Source organism: Tamandua tetradactyla, chromosome 3 (genome assembly GCF_023851605.1).
Source record: "Tamandua tetradactyla isolate mTamTet1 chromosome 3, mTamTet1.pri, whole genome shotgun sequence".
NCBI classification, from domain to species: domain Eukaryota; kingdom Metazoa; phylum Chordata; class Mammalia; order Pilosa; family Myrmecophagidae; genus Tamandua; species Tamandua tetradactyla.
In genome coordinates, this window is record NC_135329.1 from 191,093,631 (window position 1) to 191,109,890 (window position 16,260).

Genomic DNA, 16,260 nt, shown 5'->3' on the forward strand with positions numbered 1-16,260 from the left:
ATCTAGCACAATGACAAAAAAGATTGAAAGGAACAATATGACAAATTGAGTAAAAATTACAAAATAAGCACTTCTGAATAAGCACCTAATTGAGCATAAGAGAATACTCCCTTCCTCTTATTCTGGCTTTAAAAGTTTCCAGGCAGAATATACTCTTACACGCTCAATGCCTGAACTTCATGTCCTCAGATTAGTTTGCCATCTCTTCTCTCTACAGTTGGGAGCTACTGGCAAGGCACAGAGAAATAGGATGGCCAATGAAAGGCAATAATGTACTTGTGGGAGACTGGGCCAAAACAGGGCATGGAAGAAATTAAAGGAGACTAGGACTTTTTGTTTCCATTTAAAAACATACTCTAGAAGTCCAGTTGGATAGAGATACTTAGCTCTCATTATAAAAAAGAAAAAATGAAAAATAAACTGAAACTCTGACTTTTTCATCATTCTTTTATTCTAGACAAATCCTGAAGTGGGACCCAGAGAAGAATAATTAAGGCCCCCAAATAAGTGCTGGAAATGGGAAAGTTGGAGTCCAAATATTTTCTTCAGATTCAGAAGAGGCTTACAGACCCCTATGAGAACTTTTGAGTCCTTCCTGCTTGTTATCATAAAACCACTACCAACAACAAAAATACAACAAGAACAATTACATGCATTGAATTTCTACTGTATACCTGATGCTGAGATGATTGCTTCACAGTCCCGGGCTCCCCTTCCACACACCGAAGCAGTTGATGCATGTAGCTGCCTACATGACCACGACTGATGTTAAAGGTCAACAGACCTCCTCAGGGAAGAAAGAATATACATATGGTATCATAAGCCACTATTCTTTTTTTTTTAATTAATTTTTAAATTTTTTTAATACAAAAAAAACCCCAAACAAACACAAACATTCTTGTTTTGATCATTCCATTCTACATATATAATCAGTAATTCACAATAACATCACATAGTTGCATATTCATCATCATGATAATTTTTTGGAACATTTGCATCTATTCAGAAAAAGAAATAAAACGAAAACAGAAAAAAATTTATACATACTATACCCCTTACCCCTCCCTTTCACTGATCACTAGCAGTTTAAACTAAATTTATTTTAACATTTGTTACCCTTATTATTTATTTTTATTCCATATGTTCTACTCATCTGTTGACAAGGTAGATAAAAGGAGCATCAGACACAAGGTTTTCACAATCACACAGTCACATTATGAAAGCTATATCATTATACAATCATCTTCAAGAAACATGGCTAATGGAACACAGTTCTACATTTTCAGCCAGTTCCCTCCAGCCTCTCCATTACATCTTGAATAACAAGGTGATATCTACCTAATATGTAAGAATAACCTCCTGGATAACCTCTCGACTCTGTTTGGAATCTATCAGCCATTGACACTTTGTCTCTTTCACTGTTCCCCCTTTCTGGTCGAGAAGTTTTTCTCAATCCCTTGATGCTGAGTCTCAGCTCTTTCTAGGGTTTCTCAATCCCTTAATATAAGCCACTATTCTTGTAAAGCATTGAAACTCCTTTACAAATCTCCAGACCCCTGTGTCATGAGACCCTGCTGAAATTCTGTTGTTATACCCTATAGGATGTCTTGGTCTTTAATCCTTATAGGCTGTCCCTTGCACTCCCGCCTTTGCAGAGCCCCATTTCCATTTTCTGGATGAGCACCACCAGAGACTCTTCTGTTTGTAAGTCCTAATAAAATTCATGTCTGAATCTGTGTCTGGTGTGTTCTTCGGTCTTGCGGTTGCCCTGACCTGAACCCTCTGTGCTGTTGTATACCCCAGAAAAGTCATGTTCTTTAATCCTGATTCAATATTGTTGGGTGGGATCTTTTCAATTAAGTTGTTTCTATGGAGATGTTACTCATCCAATTGTGGGTGGGATCTTTGATTAGGTGGCTTCCGTGGAGATGTGTCTCTACCCATTCAAGGAAGGGTTGCTGACTGGAGTTCTTCAAGAGGGAAGCTTTTCGGAGAAAGCTTCAGAGCCAACATGAGACCCAGAGACTTAGAGATGCATTAAAAAAAATGCTCCTGGGAAAGCTGTTTGAAACAAGAAGCCAAAGATACTAACAGATGCCAGCCATGTGCCTTCCCAGCTGACAGAAGTGTTCTAGACCCACTTGCCTTTCATGAGTCAATGTATCTTTCCCTGGATGCTTTAGTTTGGACATTTCTTTGGCCTTAGAACTGTAAATCTGCAACTTAATAAATTCCCTTTATAAAAGCTGTTCCAGCGTGGGCAACAGTGGCTCAGTGGCAGAGTTCTTGCCTGCCATGTTAGAGACCTGGGTTCGATTCTCAGTGCCCTGCCCATGTGAAAAAAAAAAAGCTGTTTCATTTCTGGTACATTGCATTCCAGCAGCATTAACAAACCAATATACCCTCTAAGAGCTGGTTGGAACAAGGCTTATTGAATCTTCCCAACCACTAAGTACTAGGTACTAGGTACTAGGCACTAGGTACTAGATTCTAGGACCTCATTTGACAGATGAGAGAATTGAGATTCAGAATGGCTTTGTAACTTGCCTAAGACTACTGATTTCACAGCTGATAAGTGGTGAAGATAGGATTCAAACACAAGCTTTGGGATTTCAGAATATGCTTAAATTAAAATGGAGATGCCCTCCACCTCCACTGTTCCAGACAGGGGGTTACTTAGTCTCACCCTGTGGACCTAAATCTTTAAAAGCTGTCCTCATGGCATTTTCTCTCTTTTGCGTGGAATACTGACTTCTGTTTCCCAACCAGCCACCATTGGAAAGAATCTTCTCCTGTTTGCAAGTCCCTAACTAAACTCATGGGTAACTCCATGCAGACATGTTCTTTGGTCTTGGGGCTAAGCTGGGCTGGAACACCTGGCATGCTCATTTTGTTCCCAAAGTACATGTATGGAGGCTCCTTCCTAGGGTGGAGAGGAATCTTCTTAGTTTTATAAGTGTTCTGGGTATTGCAGAGAAGTGTCCCCTGAGGGACCCTGCTGATGTGGCTTGAGGACGGATATGGTATTATGATCACTTTTGGCCTTTAAGTGGCCATATGGTTAGTGTGAAAGGTACAGGTCAGCCAAGTTCTCATGCACATGTAGGCCAGAGGTCAGCTGGGGAGGTCTTAGTTTAAGTAGATTTTTCAGCTGCTCAAACAGTGCCCCTCCCAGCATTTTATCCCTCAGTTCAAGAGCACCAATCTGGAAAGAGACCCAATTTTGGACAACTCTCCAGAATCAGGCTCAGACTTTAGGAAGCAGTACCTTCAGATCCAGTGCCTTCTCTGCTGTCATAGGGTCTCCTCTCACATGCTCGTTATCCCTGAGGACCAAATCCCTGATGGAATGCTTCATTTGGAAGAGTTCAGGATCTGTCTATATGAAAGTCATATCATTAACAACCGGGACTACACCCAACCTATAATATAGGGATGGCTTGGTGTTTAGAAACACAATCTTATCCCTCCTCCCTGAGAAGGAAGGAAAAAAGTTTTCATTCCTGGGGAGTGAGTGGGTGGGTGTTGGGAGGAATAAGAGAGAGATGGGTATTCATATTAAAAACAAAACCAAAAAAAAAAAAAAAAAAAAAAAAGGGCGGGCCATGGTGGCTCAGTGGCAGAATTCTCACCTGTCATGCCAGAGATCTGGGTTCAATTTCCAGTGCCTGCCCATGTGAAGAAAAAACAAAACCATTGGCCATACTACCTCACAGATATCCCTGGCATTAAAAGGATGTGTACAAGATGAGAGGAAATTCTTATATGCCAAAGTCAGTTTATATCTCTGTGTCCCACAGCCAACCTGGTTGCCTCCATCACAGGGCTAGTTACAGGGTGTTAGGTGCCTATCTTCCCTTCAGACTCTGAATGCCTCAAGGCTGGGGCTGGGTCTATCCTGTCATAGACCCAGGATGTATGTAGACCCATACATTCCCAGGGGCTGATGTAAAGTAGACACTTAATAAATGTTGTGTAGTGAATGAAGGGATGAATGAATTTGCAAATTTACAACATATCACAATAGAAGAGCAGCAAAATCTCACTTAAACTTCTGACCCATTGCATGCATGGAGTTGTTCATTTAATTGCCATGGGGCACTTTAGTTTCAATCCATGCCTCCCATATGAATATTTAATCATCCATCCATTCATTCAAAAAAGTGTTTCCCTAGTGCCCATCATTTGCAAGGCACTGTGCTAGGCACTAGGGAAATAGAGGTAAGAAAAGCAGGACACACTTGAGCAAACTTTCCCTCTATATTTTTCCCAAAGTTGAAAAAGAAAAGGAGAAAAAAATACAGAGAGAAGTTAAGTGGTGAATAATAGCTGCCAGAGAGAACAGTGGAGATATGTCCAAGGGAGAAAGAAAGGTCTTTCAAAAGTGATTGGAAAAGAAGGGCACTGCCAAAGCGACAAAGCCCCAAGAAAGGCATTCTAGAAAGCAGATAGCTATAAAGTAGATCCTTAGCACTGAGAAAAATCAAGTGTACCAACTCATTCTCATAATGCTCAGGGCAAAGCAAAAGGGTGTCTGACTTATCTGGATACTCTCTGAAAAAGTTCAGCTATTCTCTGGAAAGCCAAATGCTTTCCTCAGGAGCAGAGCTGAGCCTTGCAGACTGATTAATAAAACATGCACAGTTCAGGAGTAAACGCAAAGCTGAAGAATGTCTTGCTGTGTACTTTGTGGTCAGCAGAGTATTGCTTCTAACATAAAACTATTATCCGTAGTTGCTGACTCATATTCCTAAACGCCACAAATGGCTTCCATTTTGTAACACTCTTTTAACAGGCTATCTGGAGTCCTTATGGATATTTGCTCTGAATCTACTTACAGAATGTCCAGTAATCAGAGATTCTATAGAGTATCAATCAGAAGGGGCTCTCAGGGGGTTTCACATTTGTTGGTGATTTCTATATTTTTACCTAAGTGGTGTGTACACAAGTATTTTATTTGTCTTTAATTTGTACATATGTACTATATATACTCACTTAGATATTTGATACATTTCAAATTATTGTTTTAAAAATATGCTATTTTCTTGCTTGCCATGCTGGAAACCCAGGTTTGATTCCTGGAGCCTGCCCATGCCAAAAAATAAAATAATATTATTGTGGCAGACCCCTTTATTTGCTTATCCAATGTCCATTCTCCCCATTCCTCCTGGCTAATAGCAGCTTTGATTGGTTTGGCATACCAACCCCAGTAACAGATCATCTTTAATTAAAAGTGTTTCTTCCTCTTTTCCAGCTTCTTTCATTGATGGGGGCATCCATGTTCTGTCCAGAAAGTTACAAAGGGAAGTCTAGATCTCCATGATTGTACAACAAACCACCCTAAACTATGTGTTGGAAAACGACAGCCACTTTACTTTGCTCACAGATTCTGTGGGTTAGGAATTTGGACAGGGCAGATGGCTTGTCTTTGCACCACAAAGTCTGGGGATGACTCAAAGGGCTGGGGACAGGAATCATCTGGAGTTTTCTTTACTCCAGTATCTACTGCCTGAGCTGGGATGACTCAAAGGCTGGGCTCAGCTGGGATTGTCTACCAGAGCCCCTACCTTGCATTTTCCACATGACATAGACTTCTCATAGCATATCATCTGAGTTTTCAGAGGAAGTATCTGAAGAGGAAGAGTTCCAAGGGGAGAAACCAGAAAACAATGTTTCAAGAGAAATAAACAGAAGCTGAAGAGACTTCTGTGACCTAGCCTCAGAAGTCACATGGTGTCATTTAACCATTGTCACTTAACATACATTGGTTGAAGCAGTCGCAAACCCATCCAGTTTCAAGAGGAAGCATAGACTCCACTTTTCAATGGGAGGTGTTAAAGAATTAGATACCATATTTTTAAAGTATCATACTCCTCAACTTCCCCATTTGAAAAGGGGGCCTGTTGCCTGGAGCTGCAGCAGCCATCTTCCAACCATGAGGGGAAAGCCACAAAAATCAAAAGACATTGGCTCTGAAGGTAATGAGCCAACAAACTGCTCAGAAAACTGCTACCTTCAGATTTTTTATGATATAAGAAAAATTAACTCCTATTTGTTTAAGTCATTTTTAACTTTGTTACTTGCAGGCAAAAGCATCCAAACCAATATACTGTTCCTTCAAAAGACAGACCCAGCATGGCATTAACAAGCCTGGATTGAGAGGAAATACACAGAATTGAGAACGCTATATGGAGATGCTCTGGTTTTCCATTATTATTTTTGAGTTTTTATTAATTCTAGTTAAATCTCAGAGAATTTCAGAGTGACGCATATTTGTAATTAATTGGCATAACATTTATGTATAAAACTGACATGAAAACACATTATCCTTAAATATTTGTGGAATACTTAATAATTACAAAGCACTTTATGGTCTTCAGACTTAAAACACATTTATTCCCCTTCAGGGTCAACCCCCAGCAATGAAGGAAACGAAGACATTTGTCTCTTCCAATAAATTATACTCTTTGTTCTCTAAAACAAAGCCCAGAAGAGGTGGCAGGGACTCAGGAAGTATGAAGAGAAGTCAAGTACTCCTCCAAGTGGAAATTTGAGGAAAATCTCAAAGGCAATGGGTACCAACCTATTCCTTTTATAGCTGGACCCTTTACTGCCCTGTTATCCAGTTGAGAAAACAAGAATGAAAACCCATCATCCGTACCCAGTCCACTTTAAGAATTATTCCTGAGCTCACTAGTGTGAATATGCTGTTAACTCATGGGTCTAGTTAACTCACGGGACTGAACACATTGCCTCTTATAACGCATGCTCACTTTATGCAGAAATGAAGTTCAACAATGTAAATTAACTCATCTTGTAGAAAGTAGTTATCCCAGGGCTCCACAGCTCTAGATTTCTGAACTTAAGAAGACTCACTTTAAAAGTTGCTCTAGAGTTTAATAAAGTGCCAATAAATGGCATTTCCTCTGAGACATATGGAATGCTTTGAACTTAGTGAGCACATTCATTGAAAATGCAGTAATTGTTCTCAGAGAAGCTTCCGCTTCCCATCAGATAATATAATTCATTATCCCCATGGACATTTCAAAGAGTACTCAGACTCTAGGTCACAGGGTCCTCCTATGGGAGAGTTTCTTATATGGCCAGCTTTCGGGTTATGCAAGATCCACTTTGAAATGCAGCCCTGAACACCCGGACTTTTCCATGAGCCTCCCAGCATGCACTGTGACAGTCACCTTGTACCTGGAAGACCTCTGGCATTGATCCATTGGGGAAGCTCTTCTCCCTAAATCTCCAAGGGAAAGTTCTCCAAGGAAGGGCTCTGTATCTGAATGTCCCTTGTCAGCCCAAAGGTTATCAGCTAGGATCTTTCGTTTCTTGTACTCATTGCATGCCCTGAAAGGCCCTCAGAAGTCCCTGACTCAGGCTCCTAATCCCTCTCCTCTATCCAACAATGCTCTGTAAAACTTTGGGCTCTAAATCCTAGGGCTAGTGCCCAGAGTATTCTGACAAAACAGAATCTTAATATAAGGCAGAGTCTCATTTTTGAAAGTAAATAGGCAAACACAATTGCCATTTTTTTAAAGCTTCCAATTTCCTCAAATTTTCCATTTGGATGGTATGCATTAAGCCCAACCTCAGTGTCCCCAGCTAGTCATTCTCATTACTAACACAAAATATAGCAGATGTTTATTTGGATAATGATGCTGACTCAGTAGTCTAAAGGGAATATTCTTACAGAGGAAAGAAATTCAGTCAACACTGTGCACTTGATCAACTGTTAGCCCTGAACTGAGCAGAACTGAGTTCACTGGAGAAACTGGACTAGCTCCATTTTAAGTGCTGAGGTGTTTGCGAGTGTGTGTGCTTGTATGTGTGTGCAGGTGCATATTTTCATACTTTTCCCTTTGAAAACAAGGAATATTTTATTTTGTGAGGCATTCTGTTTTGTTGTTTTTCTAGCAATACATAGCCCTGTTTTATTCTAGGAAAGCCAAAGCATCTTATAGACATTACCTTAGCAGGCCATACAAGAGACCAGCAGTCTAAATGGTCAGGTATTATTGTTTCCAGAATTGCCCTAAGGCTGCAAGCCCTAAAAGAGCTCTTGCATGTTAACGAAAGCAATCCTACCACTTCAAAGCTCATAGATGCTTAAATTAAAGGTGAAGGTTCAAGGAAGGAGGTTTCTTTGTTTCTAATTCCTGCCATCTGGTCTGAATGTGACTCCAGGGAGAATAAGGTTGACAGGTGACAGTTTAAAGCATAGTGAGTCTTTACAAATGCCACCCAATCTTCTATTGCTTAATTGGTACTTTCATTTGCATAGATTTGCATAAAGTATGCATCTATCAGGATCGTTTGGGTACTTGTTTAGGATTAAAATAATTTTGCTATTTTTAAGGTGTCAATTCTAGGCAGCTCCTCCCCCCTCCCTTTTTTTATCCTTGTGTTACTTACCCACTCTCTCAGACCCTAATAGTAATCCCTCTCTTAGGCACTCCCCATGACAGCTGTCCTGCCAATGGCCAGCTTATTCATTCAATAAATATGCATTGAATAAATAATGAAGTCAAGGTCTTGACCTGTCAATTCCAGTTATGGATCTTTAGTCAACATCAGCCTCTCTCTGGCTGGAGGTCAACTGAAAGCTGGACTAGTGAGGAGCAGAATGTAGGTAGGGGCTTCCCACCAGCTGGCCACAGAGAAGGCAATGACTCCTGACACTTCATGACATGTTTCATGCCCACAGGACAGCAGAAGGGGTGCTGGCATGAGGATACTGGAGCATCCCCTACTAATGAGTCACCCATACCTTCAATGTTGAAGAGAACGTGAAACGTGAAACAAAGACAAGGTTGGAATTTGCCTATGTGAGGACAAGCCCTTCTCCAATTCTTTGAGGGTCTTGCTCTAAGTATTTCATGTTAAACCCCTCTGCTCTTATTTCTGACAACATTGCTTTCTTCTTAGCTATCTGAAGGCTTCTAGAGAGGAGCAGAGTAAATTTCCCCAGACCCACCCTATCCACCTAAATCAGGTTTTTTTTTGTGCTGTAATGCAAGTTTTTTTTCCCCATCTCAATGTAGGGCTCTCTAAAGGATCCAGAGCTCAGAAATCATGCAGTCTTGTGGCTCTCAACCCAAATGTACAGCAACACTGCCTGAGGATTTTTAGTATCCGCCCTGGGCCCACACTCAGAGAGTCAGTTTAAATAGTCCTAGAGTGCATCTGGGGATACAAACCTAGGTTTCTAAACAGCACTTTCCCGAGATACTGAGAGGCAGCTAGAGCTGAGAACCCCTAACAACTCATTCAGTTTACCAATTAAGGAAAATTAATTCAGAAACACATAATTTAGTCAAAGCCACAAACACTTCTTAGTGGAAAACCAGGACTGGAAATTGGGTCTCTGGACTTGGTTGAATGCTCCTTTTTCCAGTACTCTCATGCTATACCCTCTTCCCCATGAAAGTTATTATCAAATATTTCAAGGAAGAAAAAGAAAACAAGATGGGGTTTGCAGTCTAAGACTGGAATTAGGAGAACTGTGGGCCTGTTTTAAGGGTGGTGGTATCTCCAATAAGGTAGAGAATGGAATTTTTTTAGGGCAGAGATATGGTCTTAGCTTTGTTTTACAGAATCTGATACTAGTTCGTCTCAGAAGTCTATTAAATAAATGGTTCCATCTAGTGACATAAAGCTCCTCTCAAGAGCTACTCCCCACTGCTCCAACTGGCCTCTACTTCTCAGTCGGGTTTCTGGTAAGGCCTGGGGGTGATAACTGGGAATAAAATTTGGAAGTCCCTTGTAATCTTCCCAGGAATCCAAAGAGCTCTTCACCCATTGTTTGCCAGAGTTAATGGATCCTAAATCGATTTTCATTTGAACAGGTCTTTGGCCTTTCTTGAGGCACCATCTGGAATTTCTGGGCCATATTTTACTTTGTCACAAAATAACATTAGAGTCTTAATCTAAAGCCCCTTGGAAATGTCAAAGCTCAAGAAGTTATTAGGATGGCCAAGGAAACCCTCATGGTTGCCCTTAACTCTCAATATCTTGCAAAAACCTTGTCAGATTTGTATATTTTAAGCGTATCCAAATCAGACAATAGAACTTTGCACAGATACTTCCTTGACTCGCACTGAAATGACTGACTGGGTCTGTGTTCAGCTACACCCTCTTTAGCAAATGGTTGTTCAGTTAAATCCTCACACGGAACCCTGTTCTCTGGCGAATAACTTCATGAAAGCTCAGGGAGGGCCCTGATAGAGTTGTTTCTGGCTCCTGTCTCAGAGCAGTCTATCTGGATGTGTTGAGAATTTTCAAAATCATCAGTTGCTGTTTCCTTTGTGTTTAAGAGTTTAATCCTCAAAGTATCCCCTTCCCTTGCATCTTGCAATAAGCTGCAAAGCTGAATATACAAGTTCATTGCTTTCAAGTTCCACTTTCAATCTGACATCAGAACACAATTTTGCCAAGTTCTCTGCCACTTTATAACAAGACTGCCTTTCCTGCAGTTTCTAGTAACACATTTATTATTACCTTATAAGGCCTCACTGGAAGTAATTTTAGCATCCATATTTCTACCAAAGTCTCTTCAAGGCAATCCCGGATTTTTCTACCAAGCACCTCACAATTCTTCCAGCCTCTTCCCATTACCCAATTCCAAAGCCGATTCTACATTTTTAGGTATTAGTCATAGCAGCACTCCACTTTCTAGTACCAAAAACTGTTTTAGTTTCCTAGCTGCTTAAAAAAATTGCCCTCAATGCGTTGGCTTAAACAATGGGAATTTATTGGCTCACAGTTTTGAGGCTAGGAGAATTCCAAAGTCAAGGCATCACCAAGGCAATGCTTTGTTCTCAAAGGCTGTTGCATTCTAGGGCTGGCCGCCTGCTATTCTTGGTCTTTGGCTTTTCTGCCACATTGCAGTGCACATGACAACCTCCCTCTGGCTTCTCTGGGCTCCATTAACTTCCAGATTCTGGCTGTTCCCTGCGGCTCTCTCTCTCTAGCTTTCCCTATAAAGTATTCAGTATTAGGATTAGGACCCATCCTGACTCAGTTGGGCTACACCTTAACTGAAATAACTTCATCAAAAGGTCCTATTTATAATGGGTTCACACATACACAGGAATGGATCAAGATTAAGAATATGCTTTCCTGGGGTGCATAACTCCAAGCTGGGAGTTACTGGGAAAGTAGGGGCCAAAACCCCACTGTGCAGAAAAAGCATAGCTGCTACAGATCTCCCAGTGGGGAGCTGGCATTTCATCAGGCCTGGAGAACAACACACTGATCCACAGATTACTCTGAGACCTTGAAATCTAATGGTGCTTGCCCTGCTGGGTTTTGCACTTGTTCGACACCCCTGACCCCTGTTTTTCTTGCAATTCCTCCCTCCTGGAAAGGGAATGTTTATCATTTGACTATCCCTCTGCAGGAGTCCTCAGAGAAGTCAAGACTTCAACCAGGGGCCGATACCACAAAGGCTCTTGACTCAACCACAGAAAAGGATTCAAGGTCTAGTCAGTGTGTACCGCCAAAAATCCAAGGACTAAAACTTTAACATGTTGCAAAAGTACATGCTTGAAGGAGGTGAGCGCAGGCCATTCTCCAAAAGAGGAAAAGTGCTCTGAGGTTGGGATTCTGGCATTAAAAGGACTTGAAGGGGCCCTCCTCCCACCAAACCCACCCCCCGCCCCCCACCCCACCCCCAGCTATGTTAATAAGGGATTGATGAGGGGCACTTTTCATTGTTTCTTTTCACTTGTAGAGTGGGGGACTTTGTTATGGGTCTTAGGGTCGCTTCCCCCTTCCTCCTTTCTCACCTAACCTGCCTCACCTCCACTGTATATTGGAAGCAGATAACTTTCCTTGGTTTCATACATCCATAATACAGAGGGATTTTGCCCTGGGACAGACCACATCCATAACTGATTTTCATGAGACTTTTTATTTTACATTGCTACCGAAAGGAATTAAGGCTTTAGGGATGTGATGGAATGGATATATTTTGCATGTGGAAGGAATATATCTTTTGGGGGTTTAGAGGACAGACCGCTGAGATTGAATCAGGCCCCCCACAAAAGGCATGCTTGTTTAGGTCCCAATCCCTGGTCCTATGGGTGTGAACCCACCTATACATAGGACCTTTGAAGACGTTATTGGTTAAGCTGTACGCAAATTGAATGTGGGTGGGCCTTAATTCAATATGGCTTAAGTCTTTACGCACAAAGGATCTGGGCCACAGAAGAAACCTCTTGGGGCGGCCAGAAGCTGGAAGGAGATGGAACCTAGAATAGAAGGGAGAAGAAACTGCCATGGGCACGGTCATGTGACCGAAAAGCCGGGAGAGCCCAAAGAGTGTTGGCCAGAAGACAGACTCAGGGAGGAAGCAAGCCTTCTGGCTCTGAAACTGTGAGCCAATAAAATCCTGTTGGTAAGCCAACCCATTGTATGGTTTTTGTTTCATCAGCTAGGAAGCAAAAATGCCCCCCTACCCCTAGCTCATGCTCCTTGATGGGAAAGGGAGGCAAAGGGTATTTTTAAGATTCCAAAGAGCTTTTCTGGGCTGCCCTGCAGCTAAAGGCAGTTCTGCCGAAGTGCCCTAAATTTGCACATTTCTAGGAAGATTGTCCTGTAGTTGAAGCCTACTGTTTTGAATTTCCACAACTGTTGCTTTGCCTAGCTTCTTCAGCAACTGGGAGGGGAGCTGCCTCCACAAGATGGCCAGACCTGATTTTGTTGTTTTGTTTTTAGGTTTTTTGTTTGCTGGCCTTTATTTTTTCTTTATTCTGAGGGGTATAAAACTACAGTGAGACATTTAGTTGTCTTCCAAATAATGTTTTTGTCACAGATTGGAAACCAATTAAGTGCATGTCTGCAATGTCAGAAATCTTTCATGGAGATATTTCTACATTTAATACTAGCTGACATGCCAACATTAGCCAGGAATGACTTGTTTTACACTGATGTTCTTCCAGGCAATTCAAAGATATTATGAAACAGTGGAGACCTGTAACAGAGAAATCAAGATTTACGGGATAATTGTGATTACAGAATCATTATATAGATATTCTTTTTTGCTTTCTGGTATATTGGAATAGGCTGAACGAAATACCTGAACTCTCTAAATTGTAATCCAGCTGCCTTGATCTCTGATAATAATTGTATAGCCTTTATCTTCTGCCCTGGTGATTGTAAAAACCTTGTGACTAACTTTCACTTGTACTCAGTTATACAGTTTTTTCAACTTTAGAGTCTTGTGGTCACTAAAAACAGCCCCTAATGCTTGTTAATGAAGGGGCTTGGGTCAGCCCAGAACTAACACACCCCAAGTCCAAAGCCATCTTGATAACAGAGACTGGATGTAACCAAAGTAGGCCTGCTTGACTGCGCGGTAGCTTAAACTTTAATGTATAAATCACCTGTACCTCATTCCGCCATTTTCTTACAGACATTCTCTGACTAAGCATGGAATTAATCCACACATGCTCAATAATAAGATCACCTCTAATTACATCATCTGGGGCCACTGTCCTCATTATCCTAAACTCTGCCCATCTTTTTCTCTAGTAAAACTATCAAAATTACTGCAGTTCGAAAAGACAGATTTTGAGCCCACAGGCCATCTGCTCTCCTGCTATGCACCAGTAATAAACTCTTTCTCTCTTTGAAACACCCCGGGTATCTCAGGAGTTGGTTACTGAGTGTGTTGGGCAAAGGAGTCCATAGCCTTTGGATGAGGAAGATGTTTCACAGCTGTGTTAAGTGAATACATGAACACAAGTCCTCACTGTATACCAGGGCAGGGGGTCTGGCCATTCAAAAGTTGAGGACATTGAGACAGTGTCTGGTGACAGTGTTAAAGTTGATCCAAACCATGTATTGCTAGAAAAACTGAAGATTAAGAAATACCTCCATCCTTTGTGTCCAGAAGACAGCTAACTAAAAAAAAAAAAAAAAAAAATCACGCTTCCCTGTATCAAATTGGATAAGACTTATGGATGCCCCCTGCTTACCCATGGCGAGGTTAGACAAAGACCCTCCAAATTCCCATTCTTTGACTCATAAATGATTAGCCGACCTGCCTGTCCCCACTGATCAGCTGGAACAAAATGTTTGTTAATCAAACTGTGGTTAATGATCTCTCCTACCGCCCCCCACCCCTGAACTTTATGGGCACCTCCCAGAAAATAGGCTGCTTCAGCACAAAATATTCTCTCATCTACTGTCTCATCCTGCCAAGCTTTCATTACACTTCTCTACATCCAGATCTTTCCTCTCTCTAAAAGAAAAGCCCTTATGGTCAAAGTGTTCTACCTATTGTAATAGTTCCTTACAATAATCCTTTCCAAGAAAGTCTCTCCTTACCAAGTCCAGATTTTTATTTATTTTATTTTTTTTTGCATGGTCAGACTCCAGGAATCGAACCCAGGTCTCCAGCATGGCAGGTGAAAATTCTGCCACTGAGCCACCATTGCCCACCCTGATTTATTTTCTATTTGACACTAGATTAGTAACATAGGCCTCTCTAGGTCCCTTGGCACTGCTGCACTAAGCACTGTACATGTACAATCTCAGGTAATCTTTATAATAAGATAATACTATTTTGAATATGAATGAAGAAACATGCTGAATGAGGTTAAGCAACTTGCCCCGTTCTCTCAGCCAGCAAGAGGAGGCATCAGACCAGGAGGTCTGACTGCAGCCCTTGCTCTTCTGTCTGTCACTTTTCACCCTCGACAGTGAGTTACTGAATCTATCGTGAATGGAATTTTGCTGTTTGGCTGACTGTCAGACAACTGCACTGCAGACCCTGCAAGAGGTTCTCAGGGTAAAGTGAGATAACTCAGAGCGGTCCTGAGTCCTGGCACTTTCCAAGGCCTTTTCCGACTACAAAATTCCAAGACACATGAGCGAAGGCCCTGGCTCACTGGGCTGTGCCAGTTTGCACCTGGTTCAGCAGCGCAAAGCAGACCAGACCAGGAGGTGATATGCGTGAAGCTGAGAACTTCGTATTTACCCCAAACTCTCCTGAAAGACAAACAGGTGCTAATCGGTTCCCAGCTTCTCCAGACTTCCTGTTTTCTTTGGTGCTTTATCTCAGTCTGCTGCTCCTTGCCTTGGGTTAAGTTTATATTCACTGAAGAACAAAGCAGAAGAATTAGGGTTGAGACCACAACAGTTTTCTTGTTTCTCACAATCTAAAGCAATTCATAAAGAAGTCACTTGCACAGTCTGTTTACAGGGAACTGTGCTAAACAGACTCTTCCTTTGTTGTATACAAAACAGTAGTTGAGGGCTTGTGTTCACCCTTAAAATATGAAGTCCCAAGAGACACCTCAAACCATTCTTTAAAATAAAAAAAATGAAAAATAAATCATGATTGAAATGCCATATTTCCACAAGCAATTACCAACTCAGGTTATTTTACAATACCTCATATTCCTTTCAACTCCAAAAAAGAAGACTCACTTATTAATATGCTAATCAAAGGTGAAATGGGATGAGGTAGTACCTCCTTTCTTATGCTTATAAAGAGCTATTTTTATAAATTAAATCCTAAACTCAAGAGATCTATCCTTTGCTCTACTACTTTTCTTTTTGCCCCATAGGCAGCCATTTTTTCTAGCCTAGAACTCTTCTCAGTTATGTTGGTAGGAATCACTGCAGTAAAACACAAGATATATTGAACATCAATATTGGCATCGGCACGTACAGAGCAGGAAAAAAAAATACCTACAAAGCTGTTCTTGTTTAGGGATCTCTTAGAATCTTTTTTTTTTTTTTTTTTTTTTTTTTTTACTTTCTGGTTGCTCATTTGAAAATGAGGGAAGCAGACTGGATGATATTTAAAGTTTCCTTTAACACTGATGACATAAAATATATGGCTGTACAGTCTCCTAAAAATCTCAGTACAGTACCTTAGAATTAATTTTTTAATGATTTAGGATAAATAGTTTCATTTACCAACACAAATCTAATAGAGTTGGTACTTATCTATTTTAAGCAAGGTTTATGGAAATTGCATAACTCCTTTCTATTCCCTCCTTCCCTTTCTTTCCTACTCCCCTACCCCACCCTGCACATACCTACCACCCCTGCCCCCATCTCTCCCTCTCTCTTACTTTCATTTCTCCCAAATAACATCTTCTGGTCTAAAAGTCAAACCCTCAAATGAAAATTGCTTTATTATCAGTACAATTTTTGCTATTTAAATTATTTTCTCTATATGCATTATGACTTTAGAAAGGTAACTGAGGGAAAACTGGTTATATATTTTCATGTATA

The 16,260-nt window shown here is 41.1% G+C and overlaps 1 long non-coding RNA gene across 1 annotated transcript; it reads right to left on the reverse strand.

Annotated features, from left to right (window-relative positions):
* Positions 1–693: 693 nt before the first annotated feature.
* On the reverse strand, positions 694–10,718 carry LOC143676539 (uncharacterized). The gene is made up of 3 exons (XR_013172158.1): positions 10,507–10,718; positions 3,269–3,379; positions 694–784 (listed from the first exon to the last, which is right to left on the reverse strand). It is a non-coding gene; the product is annotated as an uncharacterized LOC143676539 (long non-coding RNA).
* Positions 10,719–16,260: the final 5,542 nt, after the last annotated feature.